Consider the following 19213-nt stretch of genomic DNA (forward strand, 5'->3'; position numbering starts at 1 on the left):
CCCCCCTAAAGTGCAGCTATCTCATAATAACAAGCCCACCATTGTAAAGAGGAATTTAAGAAAACAGGGCAGGGTGGTACCTTGCAGCTCAGTCATTTGCAGGTTATACACAGTAACACTCAATACAATGCATATAAGAATTATTTTCCATTACATTCCTCCCTTTTGATTATAATAATACCATTATATTAATCAACCCAAAAGAAACAAGGAAAATAATAACTTTATCTGTAAAACATCAGCCTGCATTTGCACACAACGTGAGTTTAAAATGCAGGCATCATAGTGATAAAGGGTCCAAAGATAAACAATCAAAACATGAACAATTAAATATGATTATCTTCATCCCTCTCTAAGTCAGCGTCACTAGAGGAAAAATTTTGAAAGCAAGAAAGTTATTTGAGTCATTTGGTCTTTTTCACACTGTTGTTTAGATGGACTACATAAAAGGATGTCATCCACATACTGCAAAAGAGCAGAGCCTGTGGTTGATTGAAGTTAATCCAGACTAGCTTTGAGGGCAGCATTGTAAATAGTGGGACTTTCACAGTACCCCTGTCATAACCGGGTAAAAGTCCAAGATCTCTGTTCAAACTAAAAAGCAAACCAAAATGGGCTATCAGGGTGCACTGGCGACAAGTCAACCACTGAGAAAAACTGTGCATCTGATGTAATTTGAGACAAAATAGTGTGTGGGTTGGGCACAGTAGGAGCATGTGGCTGAACTGCAGCATTCACCGCTTGGAGGTCCTGTACAAAACGCCATTCATCTGGCTGGCCAGCATCTTTAATCTTTTTAACAGGAAACAATGGAGTAAGCACAGGTGAATTTTCAAAAGGAACAATAACGCCTGTTTTCTGAAAAGATTGAAAAACAGGTTTAATCCCTTTAATTGCTTCAGGCTTAAAAGGGTATTGTTTTTTACATGGACAAAAGTCTGATTTAGGGGTGACAATTACTGGTTCACAGCCTTTTATCAACCCCACATCATATGTGCTCTTAGCCCAAAGATCATTGGATACTTCAGCCAACATGGGTATCGAAGACAAATCTGTTTCAGATAAAAAACATGCTTCAAAATGTGATTCTGTGGTAGGAATTAAGTCCACAGTTCTTTGACAATGCATTGTACTCAAAAATGTTTTTTTGTATGCTGACAATCGTTCAGAAAACATCAAATTTGGATCAGCAGGTGAAACAGTCCACTCCATTTCTTTCTGACATGTAGCAACAAACTCTCCCACACCTTGTCACTGCCAGTGTGTACGTTTGGCCAAGGAAATGTGAGGGCGAGTACCACAAACATTAAAAAAATCAAAGTGCTCTGGAGTCAATAAAGTAGGCGCACATATTTTTTTACTTCTTCTCATAGTCATTGTCAGGCCCCAAAGAAATGTGTGATGTGCAGTGCAAATCAGTAGGTTGCATGAAATCAGAAAGGGGTGAAACTAACGCTTTTGCTTCTTCCACTAGTTGTTGTGAAAAAGGAGAGCTGGGAAGTTTCCACTCATAAGCATATGTAAGTGCCGATGAATCAAACTGCACTGCTGTGAAAACTTTGTCAGGCTGTAACATAACCTTAACACCCTCTGGTGTAGAAGTTAAAATAATGCCTAATTTACACATGAGATCACAGCCCATCAGGTTAATGGGACACAACTCTGATAACAAAAATGAGTGTTTGAAGGAGAGCTCATCGGGAGTGACAACACGCAATGGGCATTGTCATTTTCTCCTTCACAACCTGGCCTGATGCAGACATACAGTAAACGTGGTTTCCACTTAACTTTGGAGGACAATCAAACTCCCCTGACGTCACTACTGATGAACATAATTTCCTATATTCTGAGAGAAATATCTTTGCTCTAGGACGGAAATAGCATGCAAAACTTTACTACGTGAATCACAGTCGGCAAGCGTTGCTTCACTACACAGAGCAGGAAAAATGTGTGAGTGTGTTTGTGCTATCACCCATTAGTGGAGGCTCCGCTGCCGCGTGACGTCCAGAACCTGCCTCCCACCCTCAGTCAGCCTTTTGCCCAATTTCATCACTTTTTAGCTGTGGACAGTCCTTCTTCCAGTGTCCAGTCTGGCCACAGTAAAAACAAATATTCGGATCATAGCTCTGGCGTGGCCCATTTCGACCTCCTCTCCCACACGTCCACGTCTTCGACTTCGGCCTCGTCCTCTGTTTACACCAACTGCGTAATACATGGTCATGGATGCCAAATGCAGCTCCTTTTCACACTTGTCCCTTTTGGTTGTCTTACACGTCTCAACTTGGTTCTGAGCATGGCGAGTATATCGGCGAACGTCAGCCAAACGAGGACCCTCACACCATCCCACGTAAATGTTCTTTACTTCAGTGGCGACATCTATATAATATTGTCTGGGTCCCGTTAAAACATGTATTTTTCTTGTTTGCTTTAAAACAAGTATTCCCCATTTTCTATCCCTTCAGTAGCCAACCAGTTTGTATGGAGTACACTGGAGCAACTTGACTGATCAGTAAAACACTGCTTTTGTTGTCACCGCAAGGCTTCCCCCGTCGGTTGTTTCACTGAGACACTACTGAGTAACTACAACTCAACACAGTTTATACACATAACATTCATATACATACTAACAAACAAACAAACAATAATTTATCGCAATTTTCTCATCTCTGTTTGAACGTACACCCAGGTAAATATTCCTGTAGTCTTCTCATACCGACTATGGACCCATTCATTGTTTAACTTCACTGTTTTGCAAATCCTAATTGAATATTACACATTGACATTGAACTTTACTGGATAAGCAGGTCTTCATTGCATTCAGCAGCCTATATGTGAGCATCTATGTGTAAGCTGTTCTTCTTTGCATTTATCAGCAGCAAGCAATTCTTCACTGCACATGCATATGTAAATAGTAAAACAATTCCAATGTGTTAGCGAAACCTTCTATATCACAGTGGTTTCTAAGATCTATTTTAAGTTCTTTGCCATCAGTGAGATGACATAGTTTACAAAGTGTGTCAAATTATCACTGAAGATCTTTTCAGGAATTTCAAATCTAGAAATGAGTTATTTTACGCGTGATTTTGCTACTGAGAGTGCATCTGCTTGTGCACATGGAAATATTTCAGACCATTTGGTAAAAACCTCTGTTGTCACTGAGCAGAATCGTTTCCCTTAACATTAATTTAGTTCAATGAAATCTACACAATAATGAAATAATGAAATACAAACAAATATGTTGAAAAAGATACACTGGCTTAGGGAATTATCTTCGTTTTGGTCTTAGATTGCCCTGTGGAATGTATTTTGCACATATTTGACCTGCTAGACAAAACTTTATTAATTTATTTATTCTAAAAAAAAAAATTCAATAATTAGTAAAACCATATGCTGTAAAAACCTTGTTCATTATTGCTTCCATCCCTCCTGTTGAGACATGACATGGTCCGTGGCTCAATACTGCAGCATATTTAAACAAATTCTTTGGCAGTATGGTTTTCCTTCCGGTCATTCATACGAGTCTATTGTAGATGGCAATTGAATAACATCTAATAATGCTAAAATATTTGTAGTTTATACATTTAGCTGTGGATGTCAACATACCTGTTTTTCCAATGCTGTGTTAACACATGTACAGTTGAGAAGGCATACTGACTGTCAGTGTAAACGTTAACAACCTTTTTGTTATTTAATTTACAAGCTTCAGTTAAAGCTACCAATTCGACTGCTTGAACAGAGTAATTTTTTGGTAGTGGTTGTTTTAAGAAAACTTCAGTTTCTGTTACTACTGCAAATCCTGTAGCATTTGTGCCATCAGGGTTTTTTGCTTGACCTGTTGAATAAATATAGTTATTTCTGCATTTTCATAACGTATATCAGTTAAGTCTGGCCTGGGTAAAACACTGATGGTTATTTCTGACATGCAATCATGAGGCTTTCCATCTGTGGGGTAGGTAGCAGTGTGGATGGATTAAGTGTAGCACATCTCTCGACAACAAGGTGTGGCTGTGAAAGAAGAACTGTTATGTAGGAGAGATGTCTGGTAAAGATATTTTGTTAAGTAACCATATCACAGCCACTGCATGAGGTACCTTAAGTGTTAATGGGTGAAATAACACCATTATTGTTGATGCCTGCACTGCCAATGGCTTCTGGCCATTGATTCAAAAGTACGATCTCGTCCCTTTTTCCCCCTTTCAGTGGACACTGGCCCCTAATTACCGCAATTCAGCAGGGGGTCTTTCATTAGGAGTACTGGACTCCCCCGTGCACGGTTTCAGCTCCGACCCTGGAAAGCGGAAAAAACGTTGAGATCTGGTTTGAGGACCCAATTGTTGAGAAAGGTCTCTCAATGAGACTCAGAGTTGCTGGAGTCAGTTAATGCAAATGTTTAATCTTGCAGCAAGTTCAAGAATGTGTGTGTGTGTGTGGGTGTATGTGTGCGAACGTGTGTGAGTTTGTGTGTGTGAGAGTTTAAAGAACCTGTTATCCACAGGCAGGTCTTAACTAGTATGGCACAGGTCCAGCCTGTCTCATCTTTTTTGGAAGGTCCAGTGCTCGGCCGTAACCCTTCTGTCTGTTTGGACTCTCACATACATTCGGTTAATCATAGAAAAACGAGAACAAAACTTTTTAGCCCCTTAAATTCATAAAACAGACATGGTGCAGTTATTTCCATTCTAGAAAATAAGAGTAATCACCACCATTCCTATAAATTCTGGATATTCTAACAATCTGAATCTTTTTTAAATGTTCGATGAAGCCCTTTGCTGTTCTGTTTAGAGACTCAGCTGATCATAAACCAAGTTTTGCTCTTGAACCAAGCTTCTAAACTCTTCACCTTTTTCATTTCTCAGTTAGTATTCACTTTAAAACTGATTAAAAGAAAAATTAAATGAATGCCTATCAACAAATGTGGGATCTAAACTCTAGTGCTTTCTCTAAAATAATTTCCTTTCTCAATTCAGAAATGTGTGTGTGTAAGTCACAACACCCGTGACACCAAAACGGCTTTCTTTTCTCTCTTTTCTCTACACTCTGCACTGTGAGCACACACACCAAATCAGAAAGGCTTTTTTCTCTCTTTTCTACATTATGGACTGTGGGGACAGTCCATAATGTGTGCCAGGGCGTTGTCTCACGTATTAGATTATGCTTAAGATACGAATGGGTTTATCAGTCACATCAGAATCCATACATACTGATCCTCCCGTAATAAAATGGTCGGATCTTATCAAACACACTTTGTTTCTTGTGACAAGTCAGCGAAACAGCGTATACACGTCAAGACACTGAATCAAGTTTGCCACAAGAACTCATAAGTTTGGCAGTATTGCTCTGCCGTCAGCAATCATACACCCATTTTATTTTCATGAGACATGTGCAGGCACCTGTTCATCTACTGTTCTATCACTATGAATTAGTTTATCTATTATCAATAAGGATACTTCTACAACTACTATCAAAGTATGTCCGGACTTCTTATGTTGTCAGTTGCTATATATGAATAAGTGGGTTGCTACTGAAAAGCATTAAGCATGTCACACAGCCCAAACATATAACATTTCAGGACACACCACACAGTTAACAACCACAGTGAAGCGTGTCAAAGCCCAAACATGTAACATTCAACAGGACACTTACACAACACATTCAAATCAAACAGTCAGACAACATACAAGAACATATACCCCAGCCAGCATTGCTCCCTGCCTATTTTCCTACAACTCACTATGTGTGCGCACACCTTTATTCACAAACTCTTCAACTTATACTCTTTTACCGAAGCTGCTACAGCTCGATTGGCCAAATACCCTTAGATCCTATTTCGGTGAATTTGACATCTGCCTTGTATGTAAAAGATTAGCGGTTTAGCAGTTTTAATTTAGTTTGAGTGAAGGAATTCATTTTATAGCAAAATCCGAAATCGTGAAGAACTCATGAAAGTAAGCTTATTCTCGGATTCCTGAAACTTTAGATTTGCTCTTTCTTTTACTGCAAAGTACAACGTTGAGCAGCACTAATGAGTTTTTTCTATTTTTGGCAGGCTTTACCTTTGCGGGTGAAGCCCTTTCTGTCTGTGCAAAAGAAATCTTGTTACTGTGCAGAGTGACTTCTCTGAGTAGAGTCGCCTTACTTGTTGCGACTTTGCCGATGTTCGAAGCTGGAGTGCAAAGTTGTTGCTTGAATGGTGCTCGCTGGAGCGTGTGGTAGTGTAAAGTTATACCATTTAAAAGGGCTGAAGAGTGCTCAGTGCAGCGGGTGGGCGGAGGTGCGGAATGCGAAGTAGACTTTAACACGGCTCTGGGAGCGAGCCGAGTGCGGGCTAACCAGGAGAATTGCTTGAAAGAAACGCGACACCGAATGAGCGGTCAGAACAAAATCTCAATACGGTGTTCCTGTGGTGTTTTTATAAAATGCGGTGTAAAAAAAGGAGTGAATGCCCCATAGAAAACTAAAAGGTGGAGCGGAAGTGTTCGGCTGCAAGAAGGTGTGAATGTCCGACTATATTTGGTGAAAAGCAGGTGAAGCAAGGTCTGAATGCCTTAACCTTTTCTTACCCGCTTTTTACCAACTATGGTCGGACATTCGCAGCATCTTACAGCCGAACACCACCTCTCTAGCTTTTGATGATGTATGGTTGGGCATTCGCACCTTTTCTTACCCATTTTTGAGGAATTATGGGTGGACATTCACACCTTCTTGCAGCTGAACACCTCTTCTCCCACTTATGATCATGTGCGGTTGGATATTCGAAAAATGTTTGCTTTTTCACAAGAGCAGAGGAGAGCGCACCGTTCCCAGCGGCACTGCAGTACCGGGTCGATGCTTTGAGTGAACGGAGCAAGCTCCTTTTTCAACTCCTATTGATAAAAATCCATTTAATATGTAGTCCTTGCATAGACATATCACATATTAAACTGATAAGTACAGATACTACACTTGATCTTAACCAAAAGGCCGAGAAGCGATATCTGTCCACTGGTTCACGTCCGAGGGCCCTTCCTGGCACAATGCGCACTTGTAGCGGTGTTCGTTTTATGGCCATAGTGTCACTTTGCACCTCCGCCCACCCGCTGCACTGAGCACTCTTCAACCCTTTTAAATGGTATAACTTTACACTACCGCACGCTCCAGCGAGCACCATTCAAGCAACATCGGCACAGTCGCAACAAGTAAGGCGACTCTACTCAGAGAAGTCACTCTGCACAGTAACAAGATTTCTTTTGCACAGACAGAAAGGGCTTCACCCGCAAAGGTAAAGCCTGCCAAAAATAGAAACAATTCATTAGTGCTGCTCTCCACGGAAGTCTTTAGTAAAAGGCGAAAGACTTGTACATTATGAAGAGAAACCAGTGTACGATTATCCATCACTGCGGGAGCAGGGCATCAGGCTAGTTGGCATAGCCACCTTCCCCATGGTGAGCTTTGCTTGGTTGAGACGCTTGCTCCCCCCCTTGCTCCTCGGCTGACCAAGTAGGAACAATCGGGCCCTATTCGATGGCTGCCTTGTCTTTTACTCTGTGCAAAAGACAAGGCAGCCACAAACAACACGGGAACACCGTATTGAGGCTTTGTTCTGACTGCTCATTCGGTGTCGCGTTTCTTTCAAGCAATTGTCCCGGTTAGCCCGCACTCGGCTCGCTCCCAGAGCCGTATTAAAGTCTGCTTCGCATTCACTCTCTTTTCTCAACAGATTAAAAGAAAGTTTCATCTTAGGCTCCCTGAAACTTCCATCCTGCACCGCTGTTTGCTTTTTCACAAGAGCAGAGGAGAGCGCACCGTTCCCAGCGGCACTGCAGTACCGGGTCGATGCTTGGAGTGAACGGAGCAAGCTCCTTTTTCAACTCCTATTGATAAAAATCCATTTAATATGTAGTCCTCGCATAGAGGACATATCAGACATTAAACTGATAAGAACAGATACTACACTTGATCTTAGCCAAAAGGCCGAGAAGCGATAACTGTCCACTGGTTCACGTCCGAGGGCCCTTCCTGGCACAATGCGCACTTGTAGCGGTGTTCTTTTTATGGCCATAGTGTCACTTTGCACCTCCGCCCACCCGCTGCACTGAGCACTCTTCAGCCCTTTTAAATGGTATAACTTTACACTACCACACGCTCCAGCGAGCACCATTCAAGCAACAACTTTGCACTCCAGCTTCGAACATCGGCAAAGTCGCAACAAGTAAGGCGACTCTACTCAGAGAAGTCACTCTGCACAGTAACAAGATTTCTTTTGCACAGACAGAAAGGGCTTCACCCGCAAAGGTAAAGCCTGCCAAAAATAGAAAAAACTCATTAGTGCTGCTCAACGTTGTACTTTGCAGTAAAAGAAAGAGCAAATCTAAAGTTTCAGGAATCCGAGAATAAGCTTACTTTCATGAGTTCTTCACGATTTCGGATTTTGCTATAAAATGAATTCCTTCACTCAAACTAAATTAAAACTGCTAAACCGCTAATCTTTTACATACAAGGCAGATGTCAAATTCACCGAAATAGGATCTAAGGGTATTTGGCCAATCGAGCTGTAGCAGCTTCGGTAAAAGAGTATAAGTTGAAGAGTTTGTGAATAAAGGTGTGCGCACACATAGTGAGTTGTAGGAAAATAGGCAGGGAGCAATGCCGGCTGGGGTATATGTTCTTGTATGTTGTCTGACTGTTTGATTTGAATGTGTTGTGTAAGTGTCCTGTTGAATGTTACATGTTTGGGCTTTGACACGCTTCACTGTGGTTGTTAACTGTGTGGTGTGTCCTGAAATGTTATATGTTTGGGCTGTGTGACATGCTTAATGCTTTTCAGTAGCAACCCACTTATTCATATATAGCAACTGACAACATAAGAAGTCCGGACATACTTTGATAGTAGTTGTAGAAGTATCCTTATTGATAATAGATAAACTAATTCATAGTGATAGAACAGTAGATGAACAGGTGCCTGCACATGTCTCATGAAAATAAAATGGGTGTATGATTGCTGACGGCAGAGCAATACTGCCAAACTTATGAGTTCTTGTGGCAAACTTGATTCAGTGTCTTGACGTGTATACGCTGTTTCGCTGACTTGTCACAAGAAACAAAGTGTGTTTGATAAGATCCGACCATTTTATTACGGGAGGATCAGTATGTATGGATTCTGATGTGACTGATAAACCCATTCGTATCTTAAGCATAATCTAATACGTGAGACAACGCCCTGGCACACATTATGGACTGTCCCCACAGTCCATAATGTAGAAAAGAGAGAAAAAAGCCTTTCTGATTTGGTGTGTGTGCTCACAGTGCAGAGTGTAGAGAAAAGAGAGAAAAGAAAGCCGTTTTGGTGTCACGGGTGTTGTGACTTACACACACACATTTCTGAATTGAGAAAGGAAATTATTTTAGAGAAAGCACTAGAGTTTAGATCCCACATTTGTTGATAGGCATTCATTTAATTTTTCTTTTAATCAGTTTTAAAGTGAATACTAACTGAGAAATGAAAAAGGTGAAGAGTTTAGAAGCTTGGTTCAAGAGCAAAACTTGGTTTATGATCAGCTGAGTCTCTAAACAGAACAGCAAAGGGCTTCATCGAACATTTAAAAAAGATTCAGATTGTTAGAATATCCAGAATTTATAGGAATGGTGGTGATTACTCTTATTTTCTAGAATGGAAATAACTGCACCATGTCTGTTTTATGAATTTAAGGGGCTAAAAAGTTTTGTTCTCGTTTTTCTATGATTAACCGAATGTATGTGAGAGTCCAAACAGACAGAAGGGTTACGGCCGAGCACTGGACCTTCCAAAAAAGATGAGACAGGCTGGACCTGTGCCATACTAGTTAAGACCTGCCTGTGGATAACAGGTTCTTTAAACTCTCACACACACAAACTCACACACGTTCGCACACATACACCCACACACACACACACATTCTTGAACTTGCTGCAAGATTAAACATTTGCATTAACTGACTCCAGCAACTCTGAGTCTCATTGAGAGACTTTTCTCAACAATTGGGTCCTCAAACCAGATCTCAACGTTTTTTCCGCTTTCCAGGGTCGGAGCTGAAACCGTGCACGGGGGAGTCCAGTACTTCTAATGAAAGACCCCCTGCTGAATTGCGGTAATTAGGGGCCAGTGTCCACTGAAAGGGGGAAAAAGGGACGAGATCGTACTTTTGAATCAATGGCCAGAAGCCATTGGCAGTGCAGGCATCAACAATAATGGTGTTATTTCACCCATTAACACTTAAGGTACCTCATGCAGTGGCTGTGATATGGTTACTTAACAAAATATCTTTACCAGACATCTCTCCTACATAACAGTTCTTCTTTCACAGCCACACCTTGTTGTCGAGAGATGTGCTACACTTAATCCATCCACACTGCTACCTACCCCACAGATGGAAAGCCTCATGATTGCATGTCAGAAATAACCATCAGTGTTTTACCCAGGCCAGACTTAACTGATATACGTTATGAAAATGCAGAAATAACTATATTTATTCAACAGGTCAAGCAAAAAACCCTGATGGCACAAATGCTACAGGATTTGCAGTAGTAACAGAAACTGAAGTTTTCTTAAAACAACCACTACCAAAAAATTACTCTGTTCAAGCAGTCGAATTGGTAGCTTTAACTGAAGCTTGTAAATTAAATAACAAAAAGGTTGTTAACGTTTACACTGACAGTCAGTATGCCTTCTCAACTGTACATGTGTTAACACAGCATTGGAAAAACAGGTATGTTGACATCCACAGCTAAATGTATAAACTACAAATATTTTAGCATTGTTAGATGTTATTCAATTGCCATCTACAATAGACTCGTATGAATGACCGGAAGGAAAACCATACTGCCAAAGAATTTGTTTAAATATGCTGCAGTATTGAGCCACGGACCATGTCATGTCTCAACAGGAGGGATGGAAGCAATAATGAACAAGGTTTTTACAGCATATGGTTTTACTAATTATTGAATTTTTTTTTTTAGAATAAATAAATTAATAAAGTTTTGTCTAGCAGGTCAAATATGTGCAAAATACATTCCACAGGGCAATCTAAGACCAAAACGAAGATAATTCCCTAAGCCAGTGTATCTTTTTCAACATATTTGTTTGGATTTCATTATTTCATTATTGTGTAGATTTCATTGAACTAAATTAATGTTAAGGGAAACGATTCTGCTCAGTGACAACAGAGGTTTTTACCAAATGGTCTGAAATATTTCCATGTGCACAAGCAGATGCACTCTCAGTAGCAAAATCACGCGTAAAATAACTCATTTCTAGATTTGAAATTCCTGAAAAGATCTTCAGTGATAATTTGACACACTTTGTAAACAATGTCATCTCACTGATGGCAAAGAACTTAAAATAGACCTTAGAAACCACTGTGATATAGAAGGTTTCGCTAACACATTGGAATTGTTTTACTATTTACATATGCATGTGCAGTGAAGAATTGCTTGCTGCTGATAAATGCAAAGAAGAACAGCTTACACATAGATGCTCACATATAGGCTGCTGAATGCAATGAAGACCTGCTTATCCAGTAAAGTTCAATGTCAATGTGTAATATTCAATTAGGATTTGCAAAACAGTGAAGTTAAACAATGAATGGGTCCATAGTCGGTATGAGAAGACTACAGGAATATTTACCTGGGTGTACGTTCAAACAGAGATGAGAAAATTGCGATAAATTATTGTTTGTTTGTTTGTTAGTATGTATATGAATGTTATGTATATAAACTGTGTTGAGTTGTAGTTACTCAGTAGTGTCTCAGTGAAACAACCGACGGGGGAAGCCTTGCGGTGACAACAAAAGCAGTGTTTTACTGATCAGTCAAGTTGCTCCAGTGTACTCCATACAAACTGGTTGGCTACTGAAGGGATAGAAAATGGGGAATACTTGTTTTAAAGCAAACAAGGAATTAGATGGGAAAAATACATGTTTTAACGGGACCCAGACAATATTATATAGATGTCGCCACTGAAGTAAAGAACATTTACGTGGGATGGTGTGAGGGTCCTCGTTTGGCTGACGTTCGCCGATATGCTCGCCATGCTCAGAACCAAGTTGAGACGCGTAAGACAACCAAAAGGGACAAGTGTGAAAAGGAGCTGCATTTGGCAACCATGACCATGTATTACGCAGTTGGTGTAAACAGAGGACGAGGCCGAAGTCGAAGACGTGGACGTGTGGGAGAGGAGGTCGAAATGGGCCACGCCAGAGCTATGATCCGAATATTTGTTTTTACTGTGGCCAGACTGGACACTGGAAGAAGGACTGTCCACAGCTAAAAAGTGATGAAATTGGGCAAAAGGCTGACTGAGGGTGGGAGGCAGGTTCTGGACGTCACGCGGCAGCGGAGCCTCCACTAATGGGTGATAGCACAAACACACTCACACATTTTTCCTGCTCTGTGTAGTGAAGCAACGCTTGCCGACTGTGATTCACGTAGTAAAGTTTTGCATGCTATTTCCGTCCTAGAGCAAAGATATTTCTCTCAGAATATAGGAACTTATGTTCATCAGTAGTGACGTCAGGGGAGTTTGATTGTCCTCCAAAGTTAAGTGGAAACCACGTTTACTGTATGTCTGCATCAGGCCAGGTTGTGAAGGAGAAAATGACAATGCCCATTGCGTGTTGTCACTCCCGATGAGCTCTCCTTCAAACACTCATTTTTGTTATCAGAGTTGTGTCCCATTAACCTGATGGGCTGTGATCTCATGTGTAAATTAGGCATTATTTTAACTTCTACACCAGAGGGTGTTAAGGTTATGTTACAGCCTGACAAAGTTTTCACAGCAGTGCAGTTTGATTCATCGGCACTTACATATGCTTATGAGTGGAAACTTCCCAGCTCTCCTTTTTCACAACAACTAGTGGAAGAAGCAAAAGCGTTAGTTTCACCCCTTTCTGATTTCATGCAACCTACTGATTTGCACTGCACATCACACATTTCTTTGGGGCCTGACAATGACTATGAGAAGAAGTGAAAAAATATGTGCGCCTACTTTATTGGCTGTGTCGCTCACTCCAGAGCACTTCGATTTTTTTAATGTTTGTGGTACTCGCCCTCACATTTCCTTGGCCAAACGTACACACTGGCAGTGACAAGGTGTGGGAGAGTTTGTTGCTACATGTCAGAAAGAAATGGAGTGGACTGTTTCACCTGCTGATCCAAATTTGATGTTTTCTGAACGATTGTCAGCATACAAAAAAACATTTTTGAGTACAATGCATTGTCAAAGAACTGTGGACTTAATTCCTACCACAGAATCACATTTTGAAGCATGTTTTTTATCTGAAACAGATTTGTCTTCGATACCCATGTTGGCTGAAGTGCAAATATGATGTGGGGTTGATAAAAGGCTGTGAACCAGTAATTGTCACCCCTAAATCAGACTTTTGTCCATGTAAAAAACAATACCCTTTTAAGCCTGAAGCAATTAAAGGGATTAAACCTGTTTTTCAATCTTTTCAGAAAACAGGCGTTATTGTTCCTTTTGAAAATTCACCTGTGCTTACTCCATTGTTTCCTGTTAAAAAGATTAAAGATGCTGGCCAGCCAGATGAATGGCGTTTTGTACAGGACCTCCAAGCGGTGAATGCTGCAGTTCAGCCACATGCTCCTACTGTGCCCAACCCACACACTATTTTGTCTCAAATTACATCAGATGCACAGTTTTTCTCAGTGGTTGACTTGTCGCCAGTGCACCCTGATAGCCCATTTTGGTTTGCTTTTTAGTTTGAAGGGAGATCTTGGACTTTTACCCGGTTATGCCAGGGGTACTGTGAAAGTCCCACTATTTACAATGCTGCCCTCAAAGCTAGTCTGGATTAACTTCAATCAACCACAGGCTCTGCTCTTTTGCAGTATGTGGATGACATCCTTTTATGTGGTCCATCTAAACAACAGTGTGAAAAAGACAGTGAATCTGTTGAAACATCTTCCTTCTTATGGCCATAAAGCCAGCCTTTCTAAGTTACAATTTGTACAGGACGAAGTCACCTTTTTGGGTCATGTGATTTCTAAGGATGGGCGCTCACTTTCTCCTAAACGTGTTGCTGCAGTTCAGATCATTCCTAAACCGGTTACTAAAAAACAGCTTATGTCATTCTTAGGTATAACATCTTACTGCAGGAACTTTATTCCTAACTACTCTTTTCTCGAAGCTCTCTTAGGTGCTCTTATCCATGGTAAAGGCAGCTGCAGTTATGACATGCAGCTCTAGTCAGCTGATCGTGTTCCATGTACTCCTGAGGCTGAATCAGCCTTTAGTCAGCTTAAGCTGGCTCTTCAAACAGCACCAACACTTGGCATTCCAGATCCTCATAAACCTTTCATACAGGCAGTTGATGAGAAGCATGGTTGTATGACATCTGTTCTTATGCAGGAACATGGGGCAGGCAAAGGCCAGTGGCTCATTTCTCAGCAAAACTGGACTCTGTGGCTGCAGGCCTGCCTGGTTGTCTTCGTGCTGTTGCAGCTGCAGAGAAAGCTGTCCTGGCCTCCCAAGATATTGTGGGCTACGCTAATTTGACTGTTTTGGTTCCTCATGCTGTTGCCATTATTCTTCTCGAGCAGAAAACTTCACATCTTTCAACTGCTTGTTGGATCAGATACACCTCTGTGCTCCTTGATATGCCAAATGTCACTGTTAAACGTTGTACTGTTCTGAATCCTGCTACTTTGCTTCCGACTCCTGAGGATGGGGAGCCTCATGACGCTCATGAAGCTGTTTTGGAACAAGTTTGTACACCCCGACCTGATCTTTTAGAGACTCCTCTTCCAAACTCTGACATGATTCTTTTTGTAGATGGATCAGCTTTGCGTGATCCAGCCACAGGTACTAACTGTGTTTGGTTTGCAGTATGTTCTTCACATGACACTTTGTTGTCTGGTTCTCTTCCTAAACATTTCTCTGCTCAAACTACTGAGCTTATTGCACTTACTGAAGCTTGTAAGTTGGCAGCTGGTAAGTCTGTCACTATTTACACAGATTCCAGATATGCTTTTGGTGTTGTTCATGACTTTGGTGCGCTGTGGAAACACAGGCATTTCCTTAAATCAGATGGTAAAACTATTCTGAACTCCAAGCAGGTTTCTGATCTTCTTGATGCGATCCTTTTGCCTACAGCAATCTCGGTCTGTAAGTGTGCGGCTCACACTAACTCAGACGATCCTGTTGCTTGTGGCAATGCCAGAGCTGATGCTGCAGCTAAGCAAGCAGCTAATTTTTTTCCTGTTTTCGCTTCCCTCTCTTTGCAGGCAGAAGACTCCCTCACAGATCTCCATGCTTTGCAAACTTTTGCCTCTGCAGATGAAATTTGGTCCTCTGGACGCATTTGGTCCTCTGTGGGTGCAACTCATACGGATGGTGTTTGGATGGGACCTGATGGTAAACCCTGTCTACCTAAACATTTTTTTCCTCATTTTTCAAAATTGACACATGGGTTGGACCATGTGTCAAAAGGGGGGATGCTGAATGCACTCACTGCTCAGTGGTTCACAAAAGGGTTCAGTTCATATGCGCAAAAATACTGTCAGTCATGTATGGTTTGTGCCACACATAATGTAGGAAAGGCATTACACACATCGCAAGTTGCACACCCTCCACCAGAGAAACCTTTTGAACATTTGATGATGGATTTTGTTGAACTCACACCAGCTGAAGGAAAGAAATATGCACTAGTAATAGTGGACGTGTTTAGTAAATGTGTTGAAGTTTTCCCTGCAAAGCATGCAAACAGTAATGCAGTGACTAAAGCACTGCTAAACAGAAATCATTCCTAGATGGGGCATTCCAGAGAAGATCAGCAGTGATAATGGCACACATTTTGTAAACACTGCATTGACTGAGGTTGGTAAATTCCTGGGAATAAGCTTGCGCACACATTGTGCTTATCATCCACAGAGTGGAGGTGCTGTGGAAAGAGAAAATGGTACATTAAAGTCCAAGTTAGCCAAATGTTGTGAAGAAACAGGTCTGCCATGGACAAAAGCATTACCTATTGTGCTTACCTACATGAGAATGAGAATCAGAGCTCAAGTGAATCTCAGCCCATTTGAAACTTTATTTGGCAGACCTCCTAACCTGGGATTGGGACCTGTAACCAGACCCCTCCCTTCCACAACTGTTTGTGATGATGCTATGTTGTCTTACTGTCGAAACCTTTCCACTGTTCTATCTCAAGTTTCACAGACAGTAAAAGCAGCCCTTCCAGCCACAGAAAACACACCACTCCAACCAGATGACAGGTGGTGAAGGAACTTCGCAGGAAACATTGGAAGTCCAAACGTTGGCAAGGCCCGTTCCAGGTGCTACTGGTCACTCACACAGCTGTTAAAGTTGCAGAGAGAGCAACCTGGATTCATGCCAGTCACTGTAAGAAGGTACCAGAACCAGTAGATGACTTCCACCCTGACATACATCAGCCTAACCAACACGCCCGGAAGGACAAAGATAAGAGTCAGCAGTAAAAGCTGTACTCCACCGGTGTGTTAAGTGCTAGTAACCTCTGACACCGAAGATTGAAACATCCTTACTGAGACCAGCGATGAAGATGATCATACACATGCTGTGAACCATGGAAGAAACTGTTTGTTGTTTGTATTTTCTTATTTGTAACCAGCATGTGCACATTGTATCTTGATTTCACAGGAAGCAATAATACAGGGCTGCTGTATTTCCCCACGACCCGAGAGACCACCAGACGCCCGAAGCCACACAGCCCCCCCCAGCACACACCCAACCGCCCAGAGCGACGGGACAGCAACCCACCACCACCACTATGTGATCAAGCTAATCAGAAGGGACCAGAGAGAATTAAATTCAGCCAATTGATGTTTTGAGGAAGCAGACATTGTTTCCATGCTAATATAATCTAAAAGAAAATTTCTAAACTGGTTAATACACAGATTGTTCTTCGCTTTCCAGTTCATGAGAATAGTTTTCTTTGCTATACATAACACTGTGAGGATCATGTGTGCTAAGCTAAATTCCACATTGATGTTGTCTAAGTCACCCAGTATGCACAGTGTGGGGCATGCAGGAATGCTACACTTTAGTCATGTTGATAGGTCCGCACAGACTTCAAGCCAGAACCTCTGGACAGGCGCACAAAACCACAAAGCGTGTGCATAATCATCAGGTGTGTTATCTGTGCAATGTGAGCAGATGTTTGAGTGTGTTAGACCTATCCTGAACATCCTTTGTCCTGTATAGTGTGTTCTATGAAGAATTTTGTATTGTATGAGCTGTAAATTAGGATTTCGAGTCATTCTGAAGGTGTTCAAACATATATGTGGCCAGAAGCTATGACTAGAACTGATGGATAAATACGCCTCCCATTTTGAGGACGGTAGAGACATTGTGTCATCTATCTTAGACAATAATTTATATATTTTTGATAGTAGTTTTGGGGTGCAGATGCTTAGAAATTCTACTACCCTAATCAGGAGTTGTAAGTCTGGTTGGTGGAGGATATATTTCTTTGTTATTATAGACTTAAGTTGTTGATATTCTAGGAATTTATTGCTGCCTATCTCATGTTGTGATATGAGCTCATCAAATGAAATAAAATGTCCATTTTGGATTATATGTTCCAGATGTTTGATTCCTTTGATCTTCCAGAGAGTAAAGTTTAGCATTTTTTTGTTTTGCAGGATGTCAGGATTGTTCCAGATGGGTGTAAGCTTACACGGGACAAGTGAAGACTTTGTTATTTTAAGAAATTCCCACCAGGCTGTCAGAGAGGTGCTGATGTTAATGCTCTTGAAACATTTGTGATTTTTTACGTTTTGACTAATAAGTGGCAGGTCAGAGATTTCCAGATTATCACACAATGCTTGTTCTATATTTATCCATGGTTCATCTATTGGGCTAGGTTTAAACCATTTTGATATATACTGTAACCTATTGGCTAAGGAATAGTGCTGAAAATTAGGTAAATCTAATCCACCACTGTCCTTGGTCTTCTGTAGGGTTTTTAAACTAATACGTGGTGGTTTGTTTTTCCACAGAAATTTGGAGATGCATGAACCTAGTGACTTAAACCAAGTAGCAGATGGTTTTATGGGGATCATTGAGAACAAATAGTTAACTTTTGGTAGTATCATCATTTTAATGGTTGTAACTCTCCCCATAAGTGATATAGGTAAGGACTTCAAACGAGAGAGATCGTCCTCTACTGTCTTTAATAATTGCACATAATTTAGCTTTGTTAGCTCTGAGAGCCTGGAGGAAATGTTTATGCCTAAATATCTAATATTTCCTGACTGTAAAGTGATCGCAGGTATATTCTGGTCCCTATAGTTAATGGGCAGAACTGTGGTCTTAGACCAATTGATAGAGTAGTCAGAAAGTGCTGAGAATTTATTTATGAGTGTGATCGTGTGAGTGAGAGACGTCTGTGAGTTCTGAAGGAAAAGTAATACATCATCAGCATAAAGACTTATTTTATGCTCAATATTTTGGGGTTGGATGCCTTTAATATTTCTATCTTGTCTGATAGCAGCTGCTAAAGGTTCGATGAAAATAGCAAAAAGTGAGGGCGAAAGTGGGCAACCCTGTCTTGTACCTCTCTGCAGACTGAAGCTTGGAGAAGTTTGATCATTTGTCCTGACACTTGCACTTGGGGAGTCAGTTATTTTCTTTTGAGGAGATAAGAGGCTTTAATAATAATATCTTGCAAGAGAGAACAACACAGTACAGAATACAGAGTTGCTCTGACCACTGAAGCAAAAACACACAGTTATATTGCCCACTCATCACGTCATCTGTTTTTGGGTATAGTTGATTGTTCTTCTAACTTTCCTCCCCAACCATTAGTTGAGGTTACCCAGACACACTCGTAAATACCAGCCTAACCCTGTCCCCCCTAAAGTGCAGCTATCTCATAATAACAAGCCCACCATTGTAAAGAGGAATTTAAGAAAACAGGGCAGGGTGGTACCTTGCAGCTCAGTCATTTGCAGGTTATACACAGTAACACTCAATACAATGCATATAAGAATTATTTTCCATTACATTCCTCCCTTTTGATTATAATAATACCATTATATTAATCAACCCAAAAGAAACAAGGAAAATAATAACTTTATCTGTAAAACATCAGCCTGCATTTGCACACAACGTGAGTTTAAAATGCAGGCATCATAGTGATAAAGGGTCCAATGATAAACAATCAAAACATGAACAATTAAATATGATTATCTTCATGCCTCT

At 41.0% G+C, this 19213-nt stretch overlaps 3 non-coding genes across 3 annotated transcripts; all 3 read right to left on the reverse strand.

Moving 5' to 3' along the window:
* Positions 1 to 6784: 6784 nt before the first annotated feature.
* Positions 6785 to 6972, reverse strand: LOC140287695 (U2 spliceosomal RNA). Its single transcript, XR_011911817.1, has one exon. It is a non-coding gene; the product is annotated as a U2 spliceosomal RNA (small nuclear RNA).
* Positions 6973 to 7247: 275 nt separating this feature from the next.
* On the reverse strand, positions 7248 to 7361 carry LOC140287701 (U5 spliceosomal RNA). The gene has a single exon (XR_011911822.1). It is a non-coding gene; the product is annotated as a U5 spliceosomal RNA (small nuclear RNA).
* A 410-nt stretch (positions 7362 to 7771) lies between these two features.
* Positions 7772 to 7962, reverse strand: LOC140287694 (U2 spliceosomal RNA). The gene has a single exon (XR_011911816.1). It is a non-coding gene; the product is annotated as a U2 spliceosomal RNA (small nuclear RNA).
* Positions 7963 to 19213: the final 11251 nt, after the last annotated feature.

This window comes from Leuresthes tenuis, unplaced genomic scaffold (genome assembly GCF_036924035.1).
Source record: "Leuresthes tenuis unplaced genomic scaffold, fLeuTen1.0.hap1 SCAF_164, whole genome shotgun sequence".
Taxonomy (NCBI): Eukaryota; Metazoa; Chordata; class Actinopteri; order Atheriniformes; family Atherinopsidae; genus Leuresthes; species Leuresthes tenuis.